We start from the raw sequence: 10,776 nt of genomic DNA, 5'->3' as shown, positions 1-10,776 counted from the left end.
CATTGTTGGCATTTTTAGGACCACTACCCATGTAATTGACATATTCAGAAGAAGATTGAGCATAATCATAATTATCATTTTGCACAAAATTACCTGTTATGTCATAGGGGATCTCTTGAGATGCACTCTAAGTGTTGACAGCTGAAACTTGTATTCCACTCAACTGTTGAGTAATTAGACTTATTTGCTGAGACAAAAGTTTATTCTGAGTAAGAAGAGTATTAACAGCTTCCACTTCCAAAACACTTTTCCTTTGAGGAGCTTCAGAGTTCACAGGATTCCTGTTGGATGAATATAAATATTGGTTACTGGCAACCAATTCAATAAGCTCAATAGTTTTCTCAGGTGTCTTCTTCATGTGCAATGAATTATCTGCAGAATTATCTAAGAACATCTTGGACATTTCACCCAAGCCTTCATAAAAGATATCTAGTTGGGTCTATTTAGAGAACATGTCCGGAGGGCATTGCCTAGTTAGCAATTTGTACCTCTCCCAAGCTTCATAGAGGGTCTCACCATCCTTCTGTCTGAAGGTCTGAACCTCTACCCTAAGCTTAATTAGCTTCTTTGGTGGGAAAAATTTAGTAAGAAACCCAGTGACAACTTTATCCCAAGTATCTAGACTCTTCTTGGGTTGAGAATCTAGCCACAGCTTTGCTCTATCCGTCAGAGCAAATGGGAAGAGCACGAGTTTTTACACCTCAGGATTCACTCTATTAGTTTTTACAGTATCACAAATCTGGAGAAAATTAGAGATAAACTGATTGGGATCTTCTTGAGGGAGTCCATGATATTGACAGTTTTATTGCACCAAAGTGACGTCAGAGTGTAGAGAATTCCTAGTGAGGTCACCTATGTAAAATAATAAAATAAAAATACTAATTAAAACAAATAAATAAAATTCAAAATTACTAGTAAATTTAGGACAAGAATTTTAGAAATGCTAAGTTAATAATTAAAATAAAAATAAAAATAACTAGGAAACGCAAAACTTAAATTCAGAAATTAAGGAAAAATAATAGCACTAAAATTCGAAAATACTGAAGCAGAAATTAAGTAAAATTAAATCTAAAACGCCTAATATAAGCAATCAAACAACTAATAGTTGCTAATCACTGTCAATTCCCGGCAACGGCGCCAAAAACTTCGTGCGGAATTTATAACCCACAAACTAACCGGCAAGTGCACAAGGTTGTACCAAGTAATACCTCAGGTGAGTGAGGGTCGATCCCACGATGATTGATGGATTAAGCAACAATGGTTATGTGATATACTTAGTTAGACAAGCAGAAAATGGTGTTTTGAGAGTTCAAAAGCATAAATAGTAAATTCAGAATATCAGAAAGCAAGCAGTAAACAAGTTGTGAAATATGTATGGAGAAATAGTTAAGGCTTTCGAGTTATATATTTTCCGGATTGACTTTTCTTACTAACTATATGTGACTAAACCCTAATTCTTTAGAATTTTTTAGTCTCCTCTAAAATTTATCAACCGCCAATTCCTTGGTCACTTAATTCCAATTAGAGGGTGAAGTTCAATTCTAGTTTATATGCCACAGAAATCCTAATTACCTAAATATAAGAGGATTATATGTCATGTATCCTGTTAAGTCCAGATAATTAGAAATTTAGGAGAATATGTTTTCAAGCTGTTGTTCGAGTAAAGAGCTTTTCCAAGTTATACAAGAACTCAATTAGAACTAAGGTCATACTTCTGTTCCACCCAGATTCATAAAATAAAGAACGAAAATAATTCTTGAATTATAAATCAGTACATGAATTAAAATAGAAAAATAATAGTATCAATCCATACAATAGATAGAGCTCCTAACCTTAACAGAGGATGGACACTCTTGTGCAATCCACTAAAGAAAGTGGTGGAGAGCTTGGTTAGGGAATTCTACACTAATGCTATGCCCCAGCCTGGGCAAACGTATGACTATCTAAGCTATGTGAGGGGAAAGACTATTGACTATAGTCCCTCCAACATAGATAGAATGCTGATGGTAAAGCACACAAACTCTACCTGGAGCTTTGAAGACAGGGTAAAGCAACAAGATCCGGGATTTGAAGACATTTTGAACAAAATCTGCATTCTCAATATGCAATGGATTAATGACAAAGATGGATGGCCCAATCAATTGAGGAGAAGAGATTTGAACCCCCAAGCTAGAGGGTGGCTAGACTTTGTAAGGAGATCCCTCAACCCCACCTCCAACACTTCGGAGGTCACTTTGGAGAGAGCTTTGCCATACACAGCATCATGAGAGGGGAGAATGTCAATGTTGGGGAGATGATTGCCAACAACATCTATAGGGTGCTGAAAAGCACTAAGGACAGCACAAGGTTGGCCATTCTTAGCATTATTCAAAGGCTATGTGATGAGGCTGGGATGGAGAAGATAATTGATGAAGTTTTGGTGGACCAAGACTAGCCTATAACTGCCAAAAAGATGGCTAAAGTAGTGGCTGTCAACCACTGTAGAGAGCAAGGGAGCAAGTGCAATGATCAACCACAATACCTACCACAAGGTCCACCATAACAAGAAGAAGCTGAGGATCAACCACAATACCTATCACTTCCACATTTTCCTGAAGGTTTCAACTGGGAGTAAGTGCAAGGAGATATCCACCAAATGCAAGGAGACATACACCACTTGAGAGAGGATGTAAGCCAACTGAGAGAGCAACAAAAGCAATGGGATCAGACGCAAGAAAGCATTCAACAACTCCAAGGGAGCATGGAATACATGAAGGATCAACAAGGCCAATTCCACTGGGGAGAGATGCAAGGCAGCCTCAACACAATTATGGAGTAATAACGAGTGCAACAGAGAAACCTTGCCAAATTTAGGCATCTCTATGAAGCCAGGATGACTTCAAGAAGGCAATATGACATAAATACACAAGCAAAGTTGAACCATCTGTGCAATGCTGTGGCGGCCTGAAGCCTGGATACCCAACATTTATGCAAGGTATGGAGGAACTGAGTGCTAGGCAAGAAGAGATCTTGGCTAAGCACAAGGAAGATGAGAGGACTTATATGAGGAGGTTGGGCTTTTGGAAGCCAAGAGACATCTTTGCACAAGAGGGAGCATCCAAGAAGAAGGATGATGATGAGTCCTCGTCCAAGAAAAAAGACAAGGGACAAGGGCCAATGAAGTGAAGTTGTTTCAAGAAATCAAAGGTTGTTGAGTCCCATGGTTGCAAATTTCAATTTTGAATTTTTATTTAGTAGTTGCAGTATTATGATAGTAGTTGCTTAGTTTGTTTATGTTTTTGAAGTCTTTTATGAGTCCTCTGAAATGGTACCTTAAGTTTGAAGAAAGAAAATGTTGCTTAAGTTTTATAACCATCAATAAAAGTAGTTTGTTTTCATAAGAGTCAATGATGAGTTGTTGCAAAAACAAGAGTAAAGAGACTAAGACCAAGTGAGATAATTCAAGACTAAGAGATAAGGAGCCAAGTATAGAACCTTGGATAAATTTGGAAGAGAATAAGTCATAATGAATAACTGGACTTAGAGGATATGACAAGTAGATGCTAAGGATGACTCTTGAATATCCATAGAACCAAGAAGTAGTAAGTAAAAGACCCAAGGTTCTGAGCATCAACTACTAGGATAAAAGTAAGAGACAAATAGCTCAAAGAGCCATGCTCCTAGTAGATGCTTGTGGTAAAGATGTGTCAAGAAAAGAGACATGGGCAAGTAAATTCTTAGTGGTGTTTCAACACCTGGTGCCCTAAAACCAACTAGTTTGGGAGTGCTAATTGAAAGCCTAATCTAATGGGTCGTCTTGAGACAAAACACCAAGAGTCATGGTCAATTGAAACAACAAAAGAAAAGTGAAAAGAAAAGAACAATTCTTACTACTTCAAGGTAACAATCAATAGAAAGGGCTCCTAAAGCAAGCACTTAAGAGAATCCTCAAGAGTCTAGGAATTTATTATGACATGAGAACAATAAGATTCATACATGAGTTAATACCTAGCCCTATCCTTGGTAATGAATGCATTTCTTTAAGGTCAAGTCTTAATTCATTTAAGAATAACTCACATTGATTTGATTGGGGACAAGAAAAGATTAAGTTTGGTGTTTTAATGACTTGTATCATCTACCTCTTTCTCTTATCAAAAAAGACCATAAAAAGAGCATAATCTCATTAATCAATACAATTTCATGAAGTAAATGGTGAATATTATAGTACGTTTCTTTGAAATGAGTTTGTGTTGAATTTCTAGTGAAAAGAGCAACAAAGGAAAGAGGATTCAAGAAAAAAGGCTGGGCGTGTGAAGCTGGGCGTGCCACTTGCTACAACGCCACAAATTAGTATGGGGATGGCACGCCAGCAATGGGGCGTGGCATGCCAGTTGACAATTCCAGAAGGCAAAGTGAAAGAACTATATAGGGCGTGCCACTTGACATCGAGGGCGTGGCATGCCAGCATCATTTTCCAGAGAAGAAGTCTAGGGAGCTCACTATGGGTGTGGCACGCCAGGGAGATAAAATACAAAGGATGTGGCACGCCGGTTATAAACTCCAGAAGGGGGACTTGAAAGCTTAAACACGGGCGTGGCACGTCAGGGCCAGGCGTGGCACGCCAAACCCCCTCATACACAATGGGCGTGCAACTTAGGGTCGAAGGCATGGCACACCATTTCATAATTCCAGAGAGGAGACTTTGAAGCTCAACACTGGGCATGGCACTTGATATCGAAGGCGTGGCACGCCAGCTTTTTTCATGACTTGGGCATGACACTTGGGTTCCAGGCGTGGCACGCCAATGTTTACAGAGCTCAACAACAACACTGGGCATGCCACTTGATGTCGAATGTGGCACGCCAACCTTAGCACCCAAAGAATAAAAACTAAGGGGCGTGCCACTTGGGACTTAAGGCGTGGCACGCCAGGGCAAGTTAACCACAGGCGTGCCACTTGAATGCTGGGCGTGGCACGCCTATCACTTCTCATTCAAGCACTATCAAAGGGCATGGCATGCCACCTAGTGGGCGTGGCATGCCAGTATCATTCTTCAGAGACAAAAGATGAAGGCTCATTATGGGTGTGGCATGCCAACTACTGGGCGTGGCACGCCAGTATCAATTTTCAGAGAGGATGGATGGAGTTTATACTATGGGCCTGTGGTGCACGAAATTGTAAATCACATTTTTCACAACTCGTTCAACTACTAGCAAGTGCACTGGGTTATCCAAGTAATACCTTACGTGAGTAAGGGTTGATCCCACGGAGATTGTCGGCTTGAAGCAAGCTATGGTCATCTTGTAAATCTCAGTCAGGCGGATTCAAATGGTTATGAAGCTTTGATAATTAAAAGATAAATAAAACATAAAATAAAGATAGAGATACTTATGTAATTCATTGGTGGGAATTTCAGATAAGCCTATGGAGATGCGTTATTCCATCTGAATCTCTGCTTTCCTACTGTCTTCGTTCAATCATTCATAATCCTTTCCATGGCAAGCTGTATGTTCGGGCTTCATCGTTGTCAATGGCTACCTCCCGTCCTCTCAGTGAAAATGGTCTAACTACGGGTTACGTAGGGCTAATCATCTGTCGGTTCTCACTTGTATTGGAATATGATCTAGTAATCCTTTTGCGTTAGTCACTAAACCCAACAGTCATGAGTTTGAAGCTCGTCACAGTCATCCCATCCCAGATCCTACTCAGAATACCACAGACAAGGTTTAGACTTTTCAGATCTCAAGAATGCTGCCAATTGATTCTAGCTTATACCACGAAGACTGTGATCTCACGGAATGGAAGGCTTTGTTGTCAGGAGAGGAAACCATGCGTTGTGAACCAGGAATCCAAGAGATATACATTCAAGCTTGTTTTCAGGTAGAATGGAAGTGGTTGTCAGACACGCGTTCATAAGTGAGAATGGTGATGAGTGTCACTTGATCATCACATTCATCATGTTCTTGTGTACGAATGAATATCTTAGAATAAGAATAAGCTTGAATTGAATAGAAGAACAATAGTACTTTGCATTAATACTCAAAGAACAGCAGAGCTCCACACCTTAATCTACGGTGTGGAAAAACTCCACCGTTGAAAATACATAAATAATGAAGGTCCAGGCATGGCCGAATGGCCAGCCCCCATAAAAGTCTAAGATAGCTTAAAACTAATCAAAGATCGATCTAAGGATAATCCAAAGATGTCTAATACAATAGTAAAAGGTCTTATTTATACTAGACTAGTTACTAGGGTTTACAAAAAGAAGTAAATGATGCAGAAATTCACTTCCGGGCCCACTTGGTGTGTGATTGGGCTCAGCATTGAAGCTTTCATGTGTAGAAACTTTTCTTGGAGTTAAACACCAGCTTTTATGCCAGTTTAGGCATTTAACACCAGCTTTTATCCTGTTTTTGGCGTTTAATGCCAGAATAGGGCAGGAAGTTGGGGTTTAAACGCCAGTTTGCGTTGTCAAAACTCGGACAAAGTATGGACTATTATATATTGCTGGAAAGCCTAGGATGTCTACTTTCCATTTCGAGTGCAGGGAGGTCAGAATCCAACAACATCTGTAGTCCTTTTTCAGCCTTTGAATCAGATTTTTGCTCAGGTCCCTCAATTTCAGCCAGAAAATACTTGAAATCATAGAAAAACACACAAACACATAGTAAAGTCCAGAAATGTAAACTTTGCTTAAAAACTAATAAAAATATACTAAAAAGTAGCTAGATCCTACTAAAAACTATCTAAAAACAATGCCAAAAAGCGTATAAATTATCCGCTCATCACAACACCAAACTTAAATTATTGCTTGTTCCCAAGCAACTGAAGACAAAATAGATTAAAAAGAAGAGAATATACAATGAATCTTACAATATCAATGAAACTTAGTTCCAATTAGATGAGCGGGGCTAGTAGCTTTTTGCTTCTGAACAGTTTTGGCATCTCACTTTATCCTTTGAAATTCAGAATGATTGGCATCTATAGGAACTCAGAATTTTAGATAGTGTTATTGATTCTCCTAGTTCAGTATGTTGATTCTTGAACACATCTACTTTATGAGTCTTGGCTGTGACCCTAAGCACTTTGTTTTCCAGTATTACCACCGGATACATAAATGCCATAAACACATAACTGGGTGAACCTTTTCAGATTGTGACTTATCTCTGCTAAAGTCCCCAATTAGAGGTGTCTAGAGTTCTTAAGCACACTTTTTTTTTCTTTGGATCATGACTTTAACCACTTAGTCTCAAGCTCTTCACTTGGACCTTCATGCCACAAGCACATGGTTAGGGACAGCTTGATTTAGTCACTTAGGCCAGGATTTTATTCCTTTACGCCCTCCTAACCATTAATGCTCAAATCCTTGGATCCCTTTTACCCTTGCCTTTTGGTTTAAAGGGCTATTTGCTTTTTCTGCTCACTTTTTCTTTTTCTTTCTTTTTTCTTTTTTTTGCCATTTTTTTCCGCTACTTTTTTCTTTTTCACTGCTTTTTCTTGCTTCAAGAATCAATTTCATGATTCAGATTATCAATAACATTTCTCTTTTTTCATCATTCTTTCAAGAGCCAACAATTTTAACATTCATAAACTTCACTATAAAAAAATATGCACTGTTCAAGCATACATTCAGAAAACAAAAAGTATTGCCACCATATCAAAATAATTAAACTAATATCAAGATAAAATTTGAAATCCAAGTACTTCTTGTTCTTTTGTAATTAGGCACATTTTTCATTTAAGAGAGATGAAGGATTCATGGAATTATTCATAGCTTTAAGGCATAGACACTAGATACTAATGATCATGTAGTGAAGACACAAACATAGACAAACATAAAGCATCAAATTCAAAAAACAGAAAAATAAGAACAAGGAAATCAAAAAACGGGTACACCTTAGTGATGGCGGCTAGTTCTTCCTCTTGAAGATCCAATGGAACGCCTGAGATCCTCTATGTCTCTTCCTTGCCTTTGTTGCTCCCTCCTCATAGCTCTTTGATCTTTTCTAATCTCATGGAGAATGATGGAGTGCTCTTGGTGCTCCACCCTTAGTTGGTCCATGTTGTAACTCAAGCCTTCCAAAGAGGTGTTGAGTTGCTCCCAATAGTTGTATGGAGGAAAATGCATCGCTTGAGGCATCTCAGGGATTTCTTGATGAGGGGCTTCCTCATGCTCTTGTTGAGGTCCATGAGTGGGCTCTCTTGTTTGCTCCATCCTTTTCTTAGTGATGGGCTTGTCTTCTTCAATGAGGATGTCTTCTTCTATGTCAATCCCAGCCGAATTGCATAGGTGACAAATGAGATGAGGAAAGGCTAACCTTGCCAAAGTAGAGGACTTGTCATCCACTTTGTAGAGTTCTAGAGGTATGATCTCATGAACTTCCACTTCCTCCCCAATCATGATACTATGGATCATGATGGCCCGATCCACAGTTACTTCGAATCGGTTGCTAGTAGGAATGATGGAGCGTTGGATGAACTCCAACCATCCTTTAGCCACGGACTTAAGGTTCGGTCTTCTCAATTGAACCGGCTTGCTTCTTGAGTCTCTTTTCTATTGAGCTCCTTTCATACATATGTCCATGAGGACTTGGTCCAACCTTTGATCAAAGTTGACCCTTCTAGTGTAGGTGCTTGTGATTTCTTGCATCATTGGCAAGTTGAACGCCAACCTTACATTTTCTGGACTAAAATCTAAGTATTTCCCCCGAACCATTGTAAGCCAATTCTTTGGATTTGGGTTCATACTTTGATCATGGTTCCTAGTGATCCATGCATTAGCATAAAACTCTTGAACCATTAAGATTCTGACTTGTTGAATGGGGTTGGTGAGAACTTTCCAACCTCTTCTTCGAATCTCATATCGGATCTCCGGATACTCATTCTTCTTGAGCATGAAAGGAATCTCAGGGATCACTTTCTTCTTGGCCACAACTTCATAGAAGTGGTCTTGATGGACCTTTGAGATGAATCTCTCCATCTCCCACGACTCGGAGGTGGAAGCTTTTGCCTTCTCTTTCCTCTTTCTAGAGGTTTCTTCGGTCTTAGGAGCCATAATGGTTATGGAAAAACAAAAAGCAATGCTTTTTCCACACCAAACTTAAAAGGTTTGCTCATCCTCGAGCAAAAGAAGAAAGAAAGAAGGGGAAGAAGAAGAAAAATGGAGGAGATAGAGGGAGAGAGTGAATTCGGCCAAGGGGGTATAAGTTGATTGTGATGTGTGAAAATGAAGGGGGGATGAGGGGTTTATATAGGAGTGGGGGGGTTTGGTGCGTGTATTTTGGGTTGGATTTGGGAGGGAAAGGAATTTGAATTTTTGTTGGAGGTAGGTAGGGTTTTTGGGGAAGAGATATGGAGGTGATTGGTGAAGAGAACATAGAGAAGAGGATATGATTTGATAGGTGAGTGGTGTTTTGGGTAGAGTGTTATAGAGATGTGTGAGGGGGAGAGAGAGAGAGAGGGGTGGGGTAGGTGGGGTCTACAGATCCTGAGGGGTCAAGGACTTCTCATCCCTGCTCCATTTAGGTGTGCAAAATGCCCTTTGAGTGCAATTCTGGCGTTTAACACCAGACTGCTGCCTGTTTCTGGCGTTAAACGCCAGCTTTTATACCTTTCCTGGCGTTTAACGCCAAGCTGTAGCCTATTTCTGGCGTTAAATGCTAGCTCTTATACCTTTCCTGGCGTTTAACGCCAAGCTGTAGCCTGTTTCTGGCATTAAACGCCAGTCTGGTGCCCATTTCTGGCGTTAAACGCCTAGAATGGTACCAGCTGGGTGTTTAACGCCCATTCTGCTACTCTTACTGGCGTTTAAACGCCAGTAAGTTCATCCTCCAGGGTGTGTTATTTTTATGCTATTTTTGATTTTGCTTTGATTTTTTTGCAGTTGCTTTTGTGACTCCACATGATCATCAACCTAAAGAAAACATAAAATAATAATGGAAATTCAACATAGATAAATAAAAATTGGGTTGCCTCCCAATAAGTGCTTCTTTAATGTCAATAGCTTGACAGTGGGCTCTCACAGAGCCTCACAGATAATCAGAGCATGGTTGTGGCCTTTCAATACCAAACTTAGAGTTTGGTTGTGGCCTCTCAACACCAAACTTAGAGTTTGAATGTGGGGGTTTTGTTTGACTTCGTATTGAGAGAAGCTTTTCATACTTCTTCTCCATGTGTACAGAAGGAGAACCTTGAGTCCTGAATACAAGGTAGTCCTCATTCAATTGAAGAACCAACTTTCCTTTGTCAACATCAATCACAGCTTTTGCTGTGGCTAGGAAAGGTCTGCCAAGGATGATGGCTTCATTCTCATCCTTCCCAATGTCTAGGATTATAAATCAGCAGGGATGTAAACGCCTTCAACCTTCACTAGCACGTCCTCTACCAGTCCATAAGCCTGTTTTATTGATTTGTCTGCCATCTCTAGTGAGATTCTTGTAGCTTGTACCTCAAAGATTCATAGTTTCTCCATTACAGAGAGTGGCATGAGGTTAATACCTGACCCTAGGTCACAGAGAGCCTTCTCAAAGGACATGGTGCCTATGGTACAGGGTATTAAGAATTTACCAGGATCTTGTTTCTTTTGAGGTAAAGTTTGCTGAACCCAGGTATTCAGTTCATTAATGAGAAATGGAAGTTCATCCTCCCAAGTCTCATTACCAAATAGCTTGGCATTCAGCTTTATGATTGCTCCTAAATATTGGGTAACTTGCCCTTCAGCAATGTCTTCATCTTCTTCAGAAGATGAATAGTCATCAGAGCTCATGAATGGTAAAATGAAGTTCAATAGAATCTCTA

At 39.8% G+C, this 10,776-nt stretch overlaps 1 non-coding gene across 1 annotated transcript; it reads left to right on the top strand.

The window, feature by feature from the left end:
• The first annotated feature begins 449 nt into the window (after positions 1-449).
• LOC127746202 (small nucleolar RNA R71) lies at positions 450-555 on the top strand. Its single transcript, XR_008007822.1, has one exon. It is a non-coding gene; the product is annotated as a small nucleolar RNA R71 (small nucleolar RNA).
• Positions 556-10,776: the final 10,221 nt, after the last annotated feature.

Source organism: Arachis duranensis, chromosome 3 (genome assembly GCF_000817695.3).
Source record: "Arachis duranensis cultivar V14167 chromosome 3, aradu.V14167.gnm2.J7QH, whole genome shotgun sequence".
Taxonomy (NCBI): Eukaryota; Viridiplantae; Streptophyta; class Magnoliopsida; order Fabales; family Fabaceae; genus Arachis; species Arachis duranensis.
Note: the sequence above shows the minus strand (reverse complement) of the source record. Positions and strands in the feature narration are given on the sequence as shown.